The 18,659-nt window shown below is 44.8% G+C and overlaps 1 protein-coding gene across 2 annotated transcripts in view; it reads right to left on the reverse strand.

Annotated features, from left to right (window-relative positions):
• Window positions 1-7,488, reverse strand: part of LOC144753097 (P2Y purinoceptor 2-like) — a 94,030-nt gene extending 86,542 nt beyond the window's left edge. Inside the window, exon 1 of one of the 2 annotated variants that reach the window (XM_078640883.1) lies at window positions 7,428-7,488. The gene's annotated coding sequence lies outside the window, so the exon portion shown is untranslated. Of the gene's footprint in view, window positions 1-6,325; window positions 6,377-7,427 lie in introns of those variants that run through there. The other variant, XM_078640884.1, reaches the window with a different exon arrangement.
• Window positions 7,489-18,659: the final 11,171 nt, after the last annotated feature.

Genomic DNA, 18,659 nt, shown 5'->3' on the forward strand with positions numbered 1-18,659 from the left:
CGTAGAGATAAAGCCCTTGTTAATATGCCCCTAAGTTGTTGCCTAAAGTTACTTAATGGTACAAGTTATACTTTCTTCGGGTAAGTATAAGTATAAATATACCTGCTGAATTCCTATGGTTTTATATGGGTAAAATGTCAACCTAACTATAACGTTCCTGTAACCTTTGGCTTTTTGTGAGTTTAACAGGGGGGGGGGCCATGAGGAGTGCTGCGCTGGACCCGAAGATTGGCCCAAAAAATAATAACTGGGGCAATTTTCAATCAAGCAATCAATCAATCAGGGGGCTTTTAAAGCGTGCTACTCACACGTCAGGGTCTCAAGGTGCTGGGGGCGAGGGGGGGTGTGTGTGCCGCTGTGTCAGCCACAAAGCCACATCTTGAGGATCTTCCTGAAAGTGTGCAGGGTAGGGGTGTGTCTGATGTTGACTGGGAGCTCGTTCCAAGCCTTTGCTGCGATGTAGGAGAAGGCTCTGCCACCTGCTCTGGTTCTGCAGATGCACTGGGTTTCTGCTAGGATGGGGTTGGCGGAGCGGAGGTTTCTTTTGGGTACGTGGAAAGAGACTCTTTCATTGAGGCATTTGGGTCCGATGTTGTGGAGGGATTTGTAGGCATGGGTGAGTATCTTGAAGGTTACTCTCATTTTGACGAGGAGCCAGTGGAGGTCTCGCAGGTGTTGAGTCATGTGCTCATGTCGTGGAGTGCCGGGGACGAGTCTGGCGCGGTGTTTTGGATGGTCTGGAGTTTGTGTAGCAGGGATTTGTTGATACCGGCATAGAGGGCATTTCCGTAGTCCAGTCCGCTCTTATGAGTGTGGGTGGCAGTCTTTCTGGATTTGGGGGGATCCCCTTGCAGGTCTTGCAGAGGATGAGGAAGGAGTTGAAGCATATGGAGGTGACGCCGTTGATCTGATGGGTCATCGTGAAGGAGGAGTCTAGAATGATGCTGAGGTTCCGATTGTGGTCGGCCGGTTTAGGAGGGTTTCTGCGGGCACAGAGCCACCAGGTGTTGTCCCAAGCGGTGGGGGATGGTCCCAGGGCAAGGCGCTCTGTCTTCTCTGAGTTGAGGTTTAGGCAGCTGCTGCTCATCCAGGCTGTGATGTCTTGCATTCCCTCCTGGAAGCTGAGTCTGGTGTCTTCAGGGTTCTTCGTGAGGTAGAGGATGAGCCGGGTGTCATCGGCGTAGGGTGCTATGCTGAGCCCATGCTATCTGACGATGGCGGCGAGGAGGGCCATGTAGATGTTTGATGTTTGCACAGGAACCCCTCCATCTCTCCTATGGGGTCATACCTGGCACCTTATGTTAGTTTTTCATTGTGTTTTCCTCTCCCAGCCTGAAGCGAGAAAGAAAATGACAGCTGCAACTTTCCTCTCAGGTTGCAGTCAGCCAATCAGAGCCTTGGTTTTTCCCCAGATCCGCGGATCAATTTTGCATCCATGAAGGATCCGCGTCCCTAGATATCTATATTTCTTTTTTTCTTAAATAACTCCAAAACTACAGAAGGGATTTATACCACATTATAAAAAGGGTTCTTTCTTGATCAAGAACTATCTTTGTGCCCAATTGGTGTAATTCCATTTAGCGGTTCAGGCTGTAGTTGTGTCTAAAATCCCTACGGGAAATTGCATGGGGAAAATGCATTTTGGGACCCCCACCTTTTCCTCAGCCCCTCTTGATAATTCACCCTGAAATTGTCCATATAGAATCTGGAGTGGCAAACTAGTTTTGAATATTCCATATTATTCCCAACTGACACATCTTGACAACCTTCGAGTTGTAACGGTTCATCAACTTGAGCAGTGCACACACATATTTTGATCCTCCTTTCACTCAATAATGAGAATAAATAGCATATTGCACTTTTCGTGACAGCATATTATGGCTTACACATTGTTTTTTTCATATGTATCTACTTGAAAAATGTATTCAACAAAAAAGAGCAGGTAAGGAGCTAGATTCATGCAGTGAGAACATTATGTTCAAGAAGGCCTCAGGACTATTACCCCTTATGCTGGGTTTTTAATTTTAGAAATAAGGCGTAACTTGTAGAATCAGTATTCAGCTGACTCTACAAATTCTGTATGTCATGCCTCTTTTCTGAGCCTTTCCAAGAGAGCAGTTGCAGTACTGAGTTTATGAGAGCGAGTAAACGACCTCCCAAAAGTATGACTAAAAGTATATAATGTAAGAATAAGCACGCTTTAATAGATCTTCGAGTGCATGAGCACTTCAGATCCTGGATTGGGGTTTGGCACCTTTGGCAGATGAAGTTTGAATGGGCATCGAACAAGGTAGTTATGGGTTACTATAGTCAAGCAGTCACATAAAACAATTTGTTTATGCTGACAATCTATTTCCAGTGATTCTGATGTCATCATAAACCATGAAGCAGGAGAGCTGAGCAGTTTGGAAATTGCATCAGAACCCCATAACTTCAAAATATGGCAATATGACTCATGATACAAAGGGTATGATACTTTTATATTATATTTTTAGTTTGGGTAGTCAGCTACAATGTGGTGTTTGTTTTTTCAAATTTGAAACATGTTTGAAGTGTTTAAACTAGATTATACCGTAGCTATGATTGTTTTGTTTTAGAAAAAAACACATATGTGGCCAATGCCAGTGTTTTTCGATTTTGTTTCTTTGTCATAAAGTAAATGTGACTTTTTTTCAAAGCATTCCTGAGGAAATTATATCATATCTTACCCTTAACAATTTTTCATTCCTTCAAGCTATTCCTTTGTATTTGCCTCTATCGCCTTTTTTTCTTTTATATTCTAGACATTTCTCTATACATCCAGCGGCGATTCCTCCCCTTCTCCTCACATGGCCAACCCACTTGGCTGCAGTGAGATAAAAGGGTACATCACCCTCCATCGTGATAGCTCATGTTGTCACCAGTACTGCAAGGTAAGAGCTGGATTAGATAGATCTAAAGTAGGCTTGGTCCCACCTCTAGAGATCTATCACTGTTTCTATTGGCACAGGCCCTTCCCGGGTAATAACTACTGGCACTTCCATATTCTGATAGGGAAGAGAGAGTTGAAGAACAACACGCCCCACACCTGATAAAACCTGACTCCTCCCATCGCCTAGGTGAGAGTTTGGTTTCTTAAGACAAAGGAAAGCCTGGCACTGGTAGCGTGAACTATGCGGTACTGGGATCTTCCATTGAATCAAGCATACAAGATATGTAAGAGGAGGGAGCCTTTCCTCCTTAGCCGTCTTTGCCACAAGACTTGCTATGGGAACTGGCTTGTTGAGAGACGGGCTCGCAATGTACTCGCTGCTCTCTCTCAGTGGTGGGGTGTTGGTTCGTGATGAACACAATGGTGCCCATTTGACCAGATGGGGCTTCAACCACCTCCCTCCCGATACTGGCACTGGTCAGTCCACGGGAGTCAGTTTGGAAGACCAGCGATGTGGACAGGCCAAGTATGCTCCCATGTGCATGCTTTTGGCAGTGGAGATATGGACTGTATTCCAGACTCAGGTAATGCTCTACTGAGTATAGTTGTGACCTCACTAATGACCTGAAATAAGCAAAATCACGTAGTTCCTCAAATATAATAAGTTATAACAGTTGAGTTGTGACATCACCACTGCTTCTGTCAATTTCAGGTCAGGTCAAGGACCAGAAATACAAGTACTGTTGAATAAATTAATAGGCTAGTTGAATTACATTTTCTCTTTTTTTGACTGTTTCCCTGAAGTATGGCAGCATATTTAGTTTTTGTGCAGTTAAAGGTTATTACAGCAAATCAGGAATTTGTCTGCATATTACCACACATTATTATGAAATATAGCTTTTTTGTAAGCTGACCTACATTAAGGCACACCTAATATTTTTTGTAACAAATTACTAGCTGTATATTGGTTTGCCCATCTTTAAGCGCCCCTGGAGGAAGCTGAGACTGGCCGACTTCCATCAGCTGCTGTCATCACATCCATTATCCCCCCCTAAAGACGTCTCGTCGGGCTACGACCAATTCTGTGAGTGGCTGACCCAAGCCCTGGATATCTTAATCCCTGCAGGATGGAGTAAAGCTCGACGTGGTCCCCCTAGCCCGTGGTATGATGACTCCCTCAGGCTTCTTAAAACGGCATGTAAAAGGGCTGAAAGAGCCTGGCGTAAGACTTACGAGCCTGATCTTAAGCAGATTTACTTGGCCAGTATTAAACTATATCACCGAGCCATTTGTAATGCCCGAGCCACTTTTTACTCCGCGGAGTTCAAGAACAGTCCTAACCCGATAAAACTCATTTTTAAGATCTGCAAAGATCTTACTAGCAAGAAATCTGCGGTAATCGAAAAATGCTCCCTGACTCATTGTGAAGAATTAGCGGCCTTCTTTGTGGAGAAAGTCGAGGCGATATATCGTACTTTTCCCCCGCAAATGGCGCCCACCAATGAGTCAGGTTGCATCCTTTTGACCTCTAGGTCCCTACCATTAATACCTAAACCATCTCAGGAGGAGTTTGAATTTCTTGCCACAAAGGTCAAATCGGGCTCGCCGGCCGATCCATTAAGACCTGCACAATTTAGAGAATCCGCCGAGGTCTGTTTCCCCTTGGTGCACGACCTTATCGGACTATCCTTTGAATCCGGGACTGTTCCCAGTAAATGGAAGCAGGCTACGGTTATTCCAATTTTAAAAAAACCTACCATGGATCCATCGAAACCTGAACATTACCGGCCCATCTCTCTCCTCCCATGGGTCTCCAAACTTGCGGAGGCACATGCCAATAAAATTCTGTCTTGCCATCTTCAAGCCTCTGACATTCTAGATCTTTCTCAGAATGGCTTCCGTGCAGGCCACAGCACGGAGACGGCCTTGTTGGCAATGGTGGAGCACCTGCGGAGGATGATGGACTTAGGACAGACGGCGGCACTGATCCTTCTGGATCTCAGTGCCGCTTTCGACACTGTCTCCCACTCCATCCTTCTCCAACGGCTACGTGAGGCCGGTGTGGAGAATTTGGCATTGGAATGGTTCCGTTCTTTTTTATCAGAACGCACCTTCAAAGTTTCCACCCCTCCATTTGAATCTGCCCCACGTAACATTTCCCAAGGGGTCCCGCAAGGTTCGGCACTTAGCCCGACCCTTTTTAACCTGTACGTGCAACCGCTGGCTGCTGTCGCTAAGAGATGGGGTCTAACTATGGTGTCGTACGCGGACGACACCAGCTAGCGGTTGCACTAAATGGGGACCCTGCGGTTGAGGCCCCTAAATTTCAGACGGCCCTCAAGGAGGTGGCTAGTTGGATGACGGGGAATTGCCTCCAACTTAACACAGCAAAGACAGAGGTCCTAGTCCTGGGTAAACAGGTTCATCTTTGGGGTGACCACTGGTGGCCCCCGGAGCTGGGTCAAGCCCCTATTCCAGTGACTGAAGCTAAAAACCTTGGGGTCTGGCTCGATTCCAACTTGACCTTCATCCCTCACACTAAGAAAGTTGCCGGCACCTGCTTTGGGGTTCTTCAGAGCCTCAGACCAATTTTTAAATTCTTCGATGCCCCTACAAGGCAACTCATTGTCCAAGCCACGGTGCTCTCCCGATTGGACTACGCCAGCTCGCTTCTCCTGGGCGCTAACCAGGCTGAACTTACTCGCCTTCAGCGCGTGCAAAACGCAGCGGCCAGAATGCTGGTTGGCTTGCCCAAATTCTGCTCTGCTAGACGTACCATCCATGACCTACACTGGCTGCCCATTGGACAGAGGATAAAGTTCAAAGCTCTGTGCCTGGTTTTTAAGATTTTGAAGGTCTCCTCCACCCCTATCCTTGCACAGGCAATCTCCTACTACACCCCTTCCAGAACTCTACGTTCAACGGGTCAATTCCTGGCATGTGTCTCTCGCTTCAGGAAAGCCAGAATTGGTGGTCGCTCTTTTGGCGTACTGGCAGCGAGTCTTTGGAACACTTTACCCTTAGACATCCGTGCCCTACCAGATCTCCTATCCTTTAGAAGAGCCATCAAGACCTTTCTGTTCCCACCTCTCTAAATCTACTTCATGTTTCTTCTGGTTTTTCTTCTGGTTGTGTTATCTTTCATTATAGCGCCGGGACGCCACTTTGCTGTGGCAGCTGAGCGCTCTATAAATTTATAACATAACATAACATTGTTTAATTTTTCACTACAGCCACTGCATTTATTCAGTTTATTTGCAGCCATATTTATTCATGTGAAGGAGCAAGTAACCAAAAACTTAAATATTTTGGAGGAGAATTATGGTGAGACCATGTATTATGAGGAATAACATACCCTATACCTTAAATTAAAAGGATATAATGCATCAAAACGTGCAATCCAGGTATACAAACCTGTATGTAATTTTCTTATTAAAGTCACATTGGGATGCCTCAAGTTACCTGTAAAAATAAAATTAGATATCTGTTCAAATGTAAAAACATATTACAGTTGAATTGTGATCTTAAACTACCTCCAGCAAGAGTCAGTGGAAAGGTGAAAGGAAGGTCACGGAATACCATTGCACCAGCAGTTTAAACGATTTTAGTCCTTAACATCACATGTCTATTTTTTTCATATAGTTCATTAGAGGGCGGTCAGAATATCTGTGATATTACTTCTCATTCTGAGATACAGCATTTTCAAATCTAATTTACAGTACATTATTCCTAATATGTTTTTGCAACCAATTGGAAAATAATTTTCGGTGTATTTAGTTTTTCTTCTGTCCGACATGTCTGCATGTGTATTAACCTCTTTTACATGAAGTACCAAACCCAAGGAATTGAGAGGTGGGGAGAATGATGGTTGTGACCATGTGTGAAAATAGAAAGAGAATGCAAGTAACCTTTGCAGTTCCCTGTCCTTATAAAAGAAACCAGCATTCGATCTCAGCCTCTATATGGTCACAAACTCTTTGTGAATTGTACCCTTAGCATGTGCAGAGGGGTTACTTTACCCAATATGCTCTAAGTCACCTTGGAGTTCGATGGTCTTATTATTCAATGAAGTCAAATTTCCTCTGTATGGGGATGAAACTGATCATTTTCTTGCACTGTCCATTTAATCTACGACAGAGGGTACTTCACCGCATTATTAGATATAAACATAAATGTAATCTTTCCATTAGTCGAAATCCAAACTTTGCACACAGTCGGTGCTTCATTAATAGCAACACTTTCTCAACAAGAGCCTGCGTTGACTAGTTTTCATTTAGAAATCTTTACATAAATGAAAAGTCTGGAATAATTGTTCACTTTTTCTAGCAGTCTTAATCTAATGCAGAAACAAGTTCAAACACAAACCTCCTGGGTTTACAAATAGACAACAATCTTGATTAGCAGCGTTGCTAGTAAGTCTTATACATTTTCATTCTTCCTAAGGACTATGTTCTGTATGCGCTGTGCACAGGTATATAAATAACAACTTTCCTAACGCCAACACAAATACAGTTACCTGTAACGTTGAAAATCACCAAGAAGTACAGCTTGGAGGTAACGGCAGGTCTGAAAAGAGACGCTTTTGTTGCTGCAAATGTCACAGGAGGAAATAGTCAAATACTGGTAGCGTTTTCACAAGACACATCCTCTTTTGTTCTACGTGTGGCGATATGTACAGCAGATAATGTCTGCCATGTCATGCCACTCTTCCTTCCTTCATACTGGAGACCTCAAGTTTCACTTAGAGCCCTGCACAAAATAGGAAGGTGCTACCTCCTCCTGACTTCCCTTTCGCGCTTAACAAATGAGGAATAACGTTTGCCACCAATTTTACTGCAAGTTCTGCCTACCTGAGGTGTGGTGGTGGACAAGGAGCATTGGGCTCGGGGTGTATCATGATGGGCTTTGCCTCTACAAAGCAGGGCGGATTACCTGTTTGTTATGCGCCTGCACTGTGCGAATTGAATTCAATTAACACGATCTTTCTTTGAGATAGTGCTTTATTTTTAGATACTACCTCGGATATAGTGAGCATCGTTTGGATTATTCTGTTTTGTGAGCTACGGGTTCTAAAACGATGCAGTAACTTAGAGAAATATCTGATTGAATGAATTCACTTTATTTATTAACCCTCGTTTTTCTCAGCAATTTTGAATCCGCTTCCTTTGTGACTCTGCAGCCATTACTTCTGTGCAGGGTGACACTGTGACTACATGGAGGAATTGTGTTGTAATTGGAGAGCAGATTCTTTACACAAGAGTCTGGAGTCACTTAGGTGGGCAGTAAAGTGTGTGCTACTGAATTTGAAATATAGAAACATCGAGATATAAGAATATAATTGACAAAATATTGAAGACCAAAACATTGAGAGGTAAGTGCATATAGATGAAGTAAAGATTTAATATTCCTAACTCGACATCTATATACCTTGACACTATATATATATATATATATATATATATATATATATATATATATATATATATATATATATATATATATATATATATATATATATATATATATATATATATATATATATTGCATACAATGTGATCCTTCAGACCTTGTTTGCGCTCGACTACTGGTGCTCAGCGCAGGGGCCGGACCATGGCCCAAAACAACAATTTTACTCCAATGATGCGGCACTTCAGACTAGACTTGGGTGATTTCAGCTTGGTTTATTCAGCAAAAACTCAAACCTAAAAAGAAAAAAAAAAAAAAAATATATATATATATATATATATATATATATATATATATATATATATATATATATATTCACTGAAAAAACCAGAGGTTTCACAATCGTTATAGTTAGGAAATAGCATTTAAAAAACCTTTGAAATTCACTGAAAAAACCATAGGTTTCACATTTGTTATAGTTAGGAATTAGCATTTAAAAAACCTTTGAAATTCACTGAAAAAACCATAGGTTTCACACCAGTTATAGTTAGCTGAACATTTTACTCATACAAAACCATTGAAATTCCCACGTTATAGTTAGTTGGACTCACTATAACTCGCGCGCCCGCAATCCACTGCTGATGATGTCACATATTACATCATTCATGACATGGTCAGTGACATCACTGATGACATCACTGATGACATCTCAAATGACATCACTGATGACATCACTGATGACTTCTCAAATGACATCACTGATGACGATTGTGAAACCTCTAGTTTTTTCAGTGAATTTCAAAGGTTTTTTAAAAGCTTATTCCTTTGTATATCGAGTTTGTAACCTACGATTTTTAGTGGTTTTTTTTATTAGCTGTTTTGTATAAGTATTAATTATTCATTTATTGAAAAAAATTATTTTTTCAATGTATTTTTCTTTTTTAAATCATTTTTTCCTGGTGCGCTCAGGGTGCGCGCACCGGTAAGCTTACCCGTATCATTTTGACTTGGAGCGCTCAGGGTGCGCGCACCGGTAAGCTCTCCCGTATCATTTTGACTTGGAGCGCTCAGGGTGCGCGCGCCGGTAAGCTCTCCCGAGAGCACAGCGAGAGCGCTATTTCTGCGTGCGTAAAAAAAATATGTATGAAAACTAAATAATAATGCAAGACATTCAGTACCATGCTTATAAAAGTAGTATTTTTGATTTTCCGAATGAAAATGATTTTGCATTTCCGTAAAGCTACCAAAACGTCACTCAGGCGCGCCACGTAAACGCCCCCGGAAGCGCATACGTTCGCGCCGCGTAAGCGCCCCCGGAAGCGCTCCGGTGCGCGCAGCGTAAGCGCGTCAAGTCATATGACCTTAAAATAACTCTTTTCATTGGTTGTTAACAGTTTTTTTTACAACTAATGAAAACCCCACCCTTTTCCTTCACTTCTTCTTTCACTTTTGTGACTGCAAGACCTGTCTTTTTCCTGCTCAACCTTTTTTGGATTATAATGGCTGCTAGACCCACCATAGAAGAAGAGGCTCCTCAGCCCAGGGTAAAAGAGCACTTCATTTGGAAGTTTTTCTCAATACCAGCAGATAAAAAAAAAGTGAATGCTCCAAAGGTGGAGTGCAAAATTTGCAATACTGTACTTTCCCGAGGAGACCCCACAAGGAAGTACAGTTTTGGAAATTCAACAATGATTCGCCACGTTCAACGCAGGCATCCTCAGAACTATGCCCGGGAGAGTGTCAGGGCTCTGGCACGAGAGGCTCCAAGGGATGGTGCTTCTACTTCAACTGGAGGACCAACTGCATCATCGGTGAGGGGGCCACCAGAACAGCTGATTCCAAATATTCAGCCTGTTTTTGATGGCATCACAATCAAATGCAAAGATTGTGATGAACTACTTTGTTATGGTGAACAAAGTATTATGAACATTGGAGGCAGGCGACCCCGGTGGCAGAGGGTTCGCGCCTGCAGCCAGGAACGAGACTGTGTTTGGCGGAATTTGATCGCTACGCCCTGCTGAACGAGAGCTGTGGCGCTGGACTGCATTATTGCTTTTAAAATATCTCCGAGTCAACAGGAGACCAACTTTTAACTTTACCTTGTCAGGGCTCGGTGGAGTGTGGGCGCCATCTTCCTTTGGGCTCGTCAGGCGACCCAGCTCGGCGCCACACCCACCGCGCTCCGCCCCTATTTAGGAGTGCCTTCCCTCATCACTCGCTATTGGAGGCAGGCGACCCCGGTGGCAGAGGGTTCGCGCCTGCAGCCAGGAACGAGACTGTGTTTGGCGGAATTTGATCGCTACGCCCTGCTGAACGAGAGCTGTGGCGCTGGACTGCATTATTGCTTTTAAAATATCTCCGAGTCAACAGGAGACCAACTTTTAACTTTACCTTGTCAGGGCTCGGTGGAGTGTGGGCGCCATCTTCCTTTGGGCTCGTCAGGCGACCCAGCTCGGCGCCACACCCACCGTGCTCCGCCCCTATTTAGGAGTGCCTTCCCTCATCACTCGCTATTGGAGGCAGGCGACCCCGGTGGCAGAGGGTTCGCGCCTGCAGCCAGGAACGAGACTGTGTTTGGCGGAATTTGATCGCTACGCCCTGCTGAACGAGAGCTGTGGCGCTGGACTGCATTATTGCTTTTAAAATATCTCCGAGTCAACAGGAGACCAACTTTTAACTTTACCTTGTCAGGGTTCGGTGGAGTGTGGGCGCCATCTTCCTTTGGGCTCATCAGGCGACCCAGCTCGGCGCCACACCCACAGCGCTCCGCCCCTATTTAAACGTACCCAATGAGGAAGCGCAGCGGACGAGCGCAGCGGGCGCGACGAAGGCGCGCCGAAGTGGCGCCTAAGTCAAGCCCGTCTGCGCCCGTCCGCGGCCGACTGGGGCTTGGGGCGCGTCCTAATGTTCTTTTTTATTCATCTGAGGAACTACGTTCTATTCAGGGTGATTGGCCTCTGTCTGTGCCTATTATTCGGCACATCTCTGCTCTCGGCCTTAATTCTACCCCTTATCACATCATCCCTTCCCACTTGACTCCTCTATTGTCTTGTGCTCCCGACCCTGGTTCCTTATCCCTTTCCCCTGCCCTGTCTGTTATTTTACTCAACACCAGGTCGGCTGTCAAGCACCACCAGGAGTTATTTGTGCTGCTTGATACCCACCAGCCTGACATGTTACTTTTAACAGAAACATGGTTCTGTGAGTCCTCCCTGCCCTCCCTTTTGGCCGCTCTTCCTCCGTCTTATGTGGCCCTCCGTGCTGATCGGTCAGCGGGTAAGGCAGGGGGTGGCGTGGCCCTTATAGCCCGATCTGAGCACAATTTTCAACTCCTCTCCTCCTGTCCCATTACTCCCACCGAGCACCTTGTGGCTCGCTCCCTTGCTTTTTCTCCCCCGCTTACCTGCTTATTAATGTATCGCCCTCCCCAGCCATCCCACTTGTTTTTACCAGCATTTCAGGACTTATTGGCCACTTTAGCGATTAATCACGCTTCAGTTTTAGTATTAGGAGATTTTAATTATTGGCCCTTGGACCCTCACGAATGTGCTGCTTCTAAGCAATTTTCTGATTCACTTGTATCCCTGAACTTTGTCCCTCACTTGCAGACTCCTACACATATTCACGGCCATGTACTAGACCAGGTCTGGTCTCTGAATATCTCGGTCTCTTCCATGTCCGTGTCCCCATGCCCCTGGTCAGATCATGCTCTAATCTCCTTCTCCCTCCGCCTTAAGCCGGCAGCAAAGACTCCGCTTGCCAAAAACACCTGGGCGCGGAACTGGAATAGGGTAGACCTCCCTGCATTGTCATCTTCCCTCTTGAACTCTGCACCTAACCTAGAGGGTTTATCTTCTGCCTCTCAAGCCGTTGCCATCGATACTTGGCTTGCTGGAGGCTGCGACACGATAGCCCCACTACGTCGGATTTCAATCCGAAGACCTAAGGAGTCAAATCGGTGGTTCGGCGATGACTTGAAGATAAAAAAGCTGACCCTCAGGCGGGCCGAGAGGCAATGGAGAAAGGATTACTGCCCCTTATTAAAAACTCACTACATGACTCTGCTGAGTGACTATAAAAGGGCCATATTAGGCGCTAAAACTGCATACTTTTCAGCCAAAATTCTGGTGGCGGAGAATAAACCTAGGGAGATTTTTTCCATCGTTCATGACTTGGCCTATTCCGACAGGGCCACACTTAAACCTCCCCCTACCCAGTCCCTCTGTGATTCTTTGAATTCCTATTTTCTGGAAAAAATTAGTAACATTAAAGCCAATATTCCACTTCCTTCCCCTACTTTTGTTGAGCCCCACCCCCCGGTTGCTCATGGTTTTCTCTCTTCCATCCCCCCGCTTACCGAAGAAGTGTTCCTTGCAATACTTCCAAAAGTCAAGTCTGGATCCCCGGCAGACATCTGCCCAGCTCACATCCTGCAACGAATTTATTCTATTTGCCCTAAACCGCCAATTTCCTTTCTCAATAGCTCGCTGGCTCAGGGTGTGGTAATCCCAGCTCTTAAATCTGCCACCATAGTGCCCATCCTGAAGAAGCCTGGCGCGGATCCTTCTGCGCCAGCTAATTATCGTCCCATCTCCCTTTTGCCCTATTTGGGCAAGGTACTGGAGCGGCATGTAACATCGGTCCTCAGTGCCCATGTAGAAGCCAATGGGGGCCTAGCGTCCCGCCAGGCAGGCTTCCGACCTAGGCACTCCACCGAGTCCGTTGTGGTGTCGGTCCTGAACAATCTCAGGCAGGGTATGAACCAAAACATCCACCAGGCTCTGGTACTCCTCGATCTCTCCGCCGCCTTCGACACAGTGGATCATTCCATCTTACTTTCCCGTGTCGGAGCGGCGGGGGTCGGGGGCTCAGCCCTGGTTTGGCTATCATCCTTCCTGAAGGACCGCACCCAGGCGGTTCGGTTGGGGGATTTTTCAGCCACCCAACTCAAGGTCACATGTGGTGTCCACCAGGGTTCTTCTTTATCCCCTCTTTTGTTCAATCTCTACATTTATCCTCTGATCCTTGCACTTCAACAACTGGAGGTCACCGTTTATAATTATGCGGATGACCTCCAGCTTATCTTTTCTCTCTCCCCTTCTTCTCACTCCATCTCTAACTTTCAGACTATTATGATTTTCATCAGGGACTGGATGAACCATAACCATCTGAAGTTGAACCCAGATAAAACAGAACTGGTCCTTACGGGTGGTTCCTCCAGTCCCTGGAACTCTCTATCCTGGCCTTCTTCTCTAGGACCCCCCCCCCACCTCTTCTCCCTCAGTTAAAACCTTAGGCATTAAAATCAATAACCAACTTAATCTTCACTCACAAATTAACTCGGTTGTCTCTTCTTGCTTTCTTGCTCTTCGAACTATCTGTTCTGTCTCTCGTTTCTTTTCTCCCCTTGCACTTAAACTAATCATGTCCGCTCTGGTGATCTCCCGGCTGGATTACGCCAACGCTCTATACAACGGTATTCCGGCGTATAGTTTGCGGAAGCTCCAGCTGGTTCAAAACCAGGCGGCCAGATTGGTGTATGGTCTCTCCCGCTCTCATCACTCCACTCCCTTACTGAAGGCATTACACTGGCTACCTGTTAGGGAGCAATCCCTTTTTAAAACCGGCTGCATGGTTTTCCAGGCGCGCCAGGGTACGGCTCCTGCCTTCATTTCTTCCTTGCTAAATGAGTATACCCCTGCCCGTGAGCTTCGTTCATCCACCCAATCTCTTCTTCAGGTACCCCGTTACAGACGTAAGAAATGGGGCGGAGCCAATTTCTCATTCTTGGCACCATCCTTCTGGAACTCCCTCCCCGATCACCTACGTCTGGCCAGACATTATTCCCCTTTCCGAAAAGATCTCAAGACTTTTTTGTTCACTCAGGCTTTCCCTAATGTAATCTGATCTTATTTTTCCCCTCACTGGTTTCCTTGTTCCTACTGCTAATATTAGTCTCCACAAGCGCCAAGAAACCGTATGGTGAATGTAGCGCTATATAAATATTTTAAATTCAAATTCAAATTCAAATTAAATTCAAATTAAAAATTAATTCAAATTCAACATTGTCCGAACAAGAGAGAACCACCGCAGCCGTCCCCATCCCTAATTTTGATTCTTTTTTTTGCTCCTGTTGAGCAGTTTGACATTCCCTGTTTTTGTTTTTGTTGAGAAAAAAACGAAAGAAGAAAAAAAAGTTCTTTTTAGAACTACCTACAATTCTCAAAAAAGAGCTGTATTCTTAAAAAAATCAAAAAGAGTAACTGAAGTGGAGTGCAGTGAGAGAGGAGAGGAAAATGAGTGAGAAAGCAAAGAAAGGGACGAGAGGGGAAGGGAAGTGAAGTAGGGGGACTGAAAGAAGGTGAGTGTGGGAGGTGAGTGAGGAGGAGAGTGAACATGGGGAATGAGGATAAGTGAAGAAAATGTAGTAAAGGAACGGGAGTGTGGAAGGGTAAGAAAAGAGCAGTGATGTTGAGGAAAGAGTGGAGATACAGACTGGATAAAGGCAAGTGAGTGTGAGACAAGGTGAGTAAGGAAGTGAAGAGACAGAGAAAGTGAAAGAAAAAGTGAGAGTAGAGGACTGAGTGAGGGAGGAAAGAAACATAAGTGAGGGAGTGTGGCTGTGTTATAGGGAGTGAGCGTGATAGAAGAGGAGTGATAGACTTAGGGGTCAGAGAGAATGAGGCTAACAGAGAGAGAAAGAGGGAAGGGGAGTGTAGAAGTAAGAGGACAGAGGGAGTAAGAGAAGGAGTTAGTGAAGTGGAGTAAGGAGAGTAAGGGAAGAGAAAAGAGTGAAGGAGCAAAAAAAGGAAGAGACAGGAAGGAAAGTAAAGGTTAAGGTCTGAAAGAAGGTGAGTGTGGGAGTATGGCTGAATTATAGGGAGTGAGCATGACAGAAGAGGAGTGAGAGACTAAAGGGACGGAGAGAATGAGGCTAACAGAGAGAGAATGAGGGAAGGGGAGTGTAGAAGTAAGAGGACAGAGGCAGTAAGAGAAGGAATTAGTGAAGTGGAGTAAGGAGAGTAAGGGAAGGGAAAAGAGTGAAGGAGTAAAGGAAGAGAAGTGAGAGGAAGGAAAGTAAAGGAGAAGGTCTGAAAGAAGGTGAGTGTGGGAGTATGGCTCAGTTATAGGGAGTGAGCGTGATAGAAAAGGAGTGAGAGACTAAGAGGACGGAGAGAATGTGGGTAACAGAGAAAGAGTGAGAAAAGGGGAATGAGTAAGTTAGAGGACAGAGGGATTGAGAGAAGGAGTTACTGAAGTGGAGTAAGAGGAGTAAGGGAATGGAAAAGAGTGAAGGAGCAAAGGATGGGAAGAGAGAGGAAGGGAAGTAAAGGTTAAGGTCTGAAAGAAGGTGAGTGTGGGAGTATGGCTGAGTTATAGGGAGTGAGCGTGACAGAAGAGGAGTGAGAGACTAAAGGGACGGAGAGAATGAGGCTAACAGAGAGAGAATGAGGTAAGGGGAGTGTAGAAGTAAGAGGACAGAGGGAGTAAGAGAAGAAATTAGTGAAGTGGAGTAAGGAGAGTAAGGGAAGGGAAAACAGTGAAGGAGTGAAGGAAGGGAAGAGAGAGGAAGGAAAGTAAAGGAGAAGGTCTGAAAGAAGGTGTGTTTGGGAGTATGGATCAGTTATAGGGAGTGAACGTGATAGAAGAGGAGTGAGAGACTAAGAGGACGGAGAGAATGGGGGTAACAGAGAGAGTGAGAGAAGGGGAGTGAGTTAGTTAGAGGACAGAGGGATTGACAGAAGGAGTTACTGAAGTGGAGTAAGGGGAGTAAGGGAAGGGAAAAGAGTGAAAGAGCGAAGGATGGGAAGAGAGAGGAAGGGAAGTAAAGGTTAAGGTCTGAAAGAAGGTGAGTGTGGGAGTATGGCTGAGTTATAGGGAGTGAGCGTAACAGAAGAGGAGTGAGAGACAAAAGGGACGGAGAGAATGAGCCTAACGGAGAGAGAATGAGGTAAGGGGAGTGTAGAAGTAAGAGGACAGAGGGAGTAAGAGAAGGAATTAGTGAAGTGGAGTAAGGAGAGTAAGGGAAGGGAAAACAGTGAATGAGTGAAGGAAGGGAAGAGAGAGGAAGGAAAGTAAAGGAGAAGGGCTGAAAGAAGGTGAGTGTGGGAGTATGGCTCAATTATAGGGAGTGAGCATGATAGAAGAGGAGTGAGTGACTAAGAGGACAGAGAGAATGGGGTAACAGAGAGAGAGTGAGAGAAGGGGAATGAGTAAGTTAGAGGACAGAGGGATTGACAGAAGGAGTTACTGAAGTGGAGTAAGGGGAGTAAGGGAAGGGAAAAGAGTGAAGGAGCGAAGGATGGGAAGAGAGAGGAAGGAAAGTAAAGGAGAAGGTCTGAAATAACGTGAGTGTAGGAGTATGGCTGAGTTATAGGGAGTGTGCGTGACAGAAAAGGAGTGAGAGACTAAGGGGACGGAGAAAATGAGGGTAACAGAGAGAGAATGAGAGAAGGGGAGTGTAGAACTAAGAGGACAGAGCGAGTAAGAGAAGGAGTTAGTAAAGTGGAATAAGAAAGTGAGGGAAGAGAAAAGAGTGAAGGAGCAAAGGAAGGAAAGAGAGAGGAAGGAAAGTAAAGGAGAAGGTCTGAAAGAAGGTGAGTGTGGGAGTATGGCTGAGTTATAGGCAGTGAGCGTGACAGAAGAGGAGTGAGAGACTAAGGGGATGGAGAGAATGAGGCTACCAGAAAGAGATTGAGGGAACGGGAGTGTAGAAGTAAGAGGACAGAAGAAGAAAGAGAAGGAGTAAGTGAAGTGGAGTAAGGAGAGTAGGGGAAGGGAAAAGAGTAAAACAATGAAGTAAGAGAAGAGAGAGGAAAGAAAGTAAAGGAGAAGGTCTGAAAGAAGGTGAGTGTAAGAGAGGAGTGTGAAAAAAGGGGAGTAAACGTGGGGATTCAGAATAAGTGAGGCAAGCGCAATAAGGGAACAGAGGTGTGGGAGCATCAAAGAAGAGTAGTGAGGTTAAGGAAAAGAGTATAGGGAAAATACATTTTGTACATCAAACTTAACTTATAAGTAATGGAAACTTAATTTCATATTTCCATTAAAATTTATATCTGTGAAAGACAAAAAAAAGTTAGAATATTTATAATATATATTTTACAATACAAGAGACAAAGTAGGACATTAAAAGTCATAAAAGGTTAGTAAGAGATAAAGTAGAAGTGAAATAGTCAGAACGAAAAACAAAGGAATGGTGAAGGCAAGAGAGAGTTAAAAAGAAATAGAGCGAGAGCAAATTGCTAAAAGGATAATGACATAGATACATTCAGTGACAGTGAACAAGAGCAGGAGAGAGAAATAAACTGAAGGTGAGTAAGATCCTAAAGGAATATGCATTACGAAAACTAAAGGCAGAAAGGGGAGTAAAGTAAGGGGAGTGAGTGACAAAGAAGCAGGAGTGAATAACAGTGGATTAACGACAATGAGGCATGGAATTTGAATGAGGGTGAATGTAGGCTTGTAAGACAGTGAGGACACAATGGGAGTGAAGGTAAGAGAGAGGGAGTGAGGGAAGACAAGTGAGAATATGTGAGAATAGAGGGAGTAAGACAAACAGTGAGTAAAGGACAGTAAGGTGAGTAAGGGAAGGAGAATAACTGACAGAGCAAAGGAAGGGAAGAAAGGGAAGAAAACTGAAGCAAAGGGACTGGGAAAAGGTGAGTATGTGACGAAAGAAGAAGGGTAGTTAAAGATGATGATTGAGGATAACTGAAGGAACTGAAGTAAGGGAACAAGGGTGAGGGAGGGTGAGTGCAGGAGAGTGAGGTTGATAAAAAAAGGAAAATAAAAAGAGGATAAAAGCAAATGAGCTTGAGACAAAGGAAGTGAAAGAGTGAGAACATAGAGGTAGTGAAGGAAAGACTGGCAGAAAGAAACTGAGTAAGAGAGCAAAGAAAGATAAGTAAGAGAGTGTGGGTGAGTTTTAGAGAGTAAGGATGACGGAAGAGGAGTGAAAGAGTAAGAGGATCGAGAGACTGAAGCTAAGAGACGGAGTGAGGGAAAGGGAGTGAGGATGTGAGAGGACAGAGGAAGTGAGAGAAGGAGTGAGTGAAGTGTAATAAGGTGAGTGAGAGAAGGGGAATTATTGAGGGAACAAAGAAAGAAAACAAGGGGAAAGGGAGTGAAGTAGAGTGACTGACAGCTGGAAAGTAGTGGATGGGAGAGAGGGAAAGGGCAGTGAAGGAGTGGTTAATGAGAATAAGTGAGGAAAGTGGAATAAGGGAAGGGAGGTGAGAGAGAGTGAAAAAAGGCCAGTGAGGGTGAGTTAAGAGGAGTGATAGAGGGTAGAAATAGGTAAGTGAGCATAAGAGAATGGGAAAATAATATATATTTAATAATA

The sequence above is a fragment of the Lissotriton helveticus genome, chromosome 5_1, assembly GCF_964261635.1.
Source record: "Lissotriton helveticus chromosome 5_1, aLisHel1.1, whole genome shotgun sequence".
Lineage (NCBI taxonomy): Eukaryota > Metazoa > Chordata > Amphibia > Caudata > Salamandridae > Lissotriton > Lissotriton helveticus.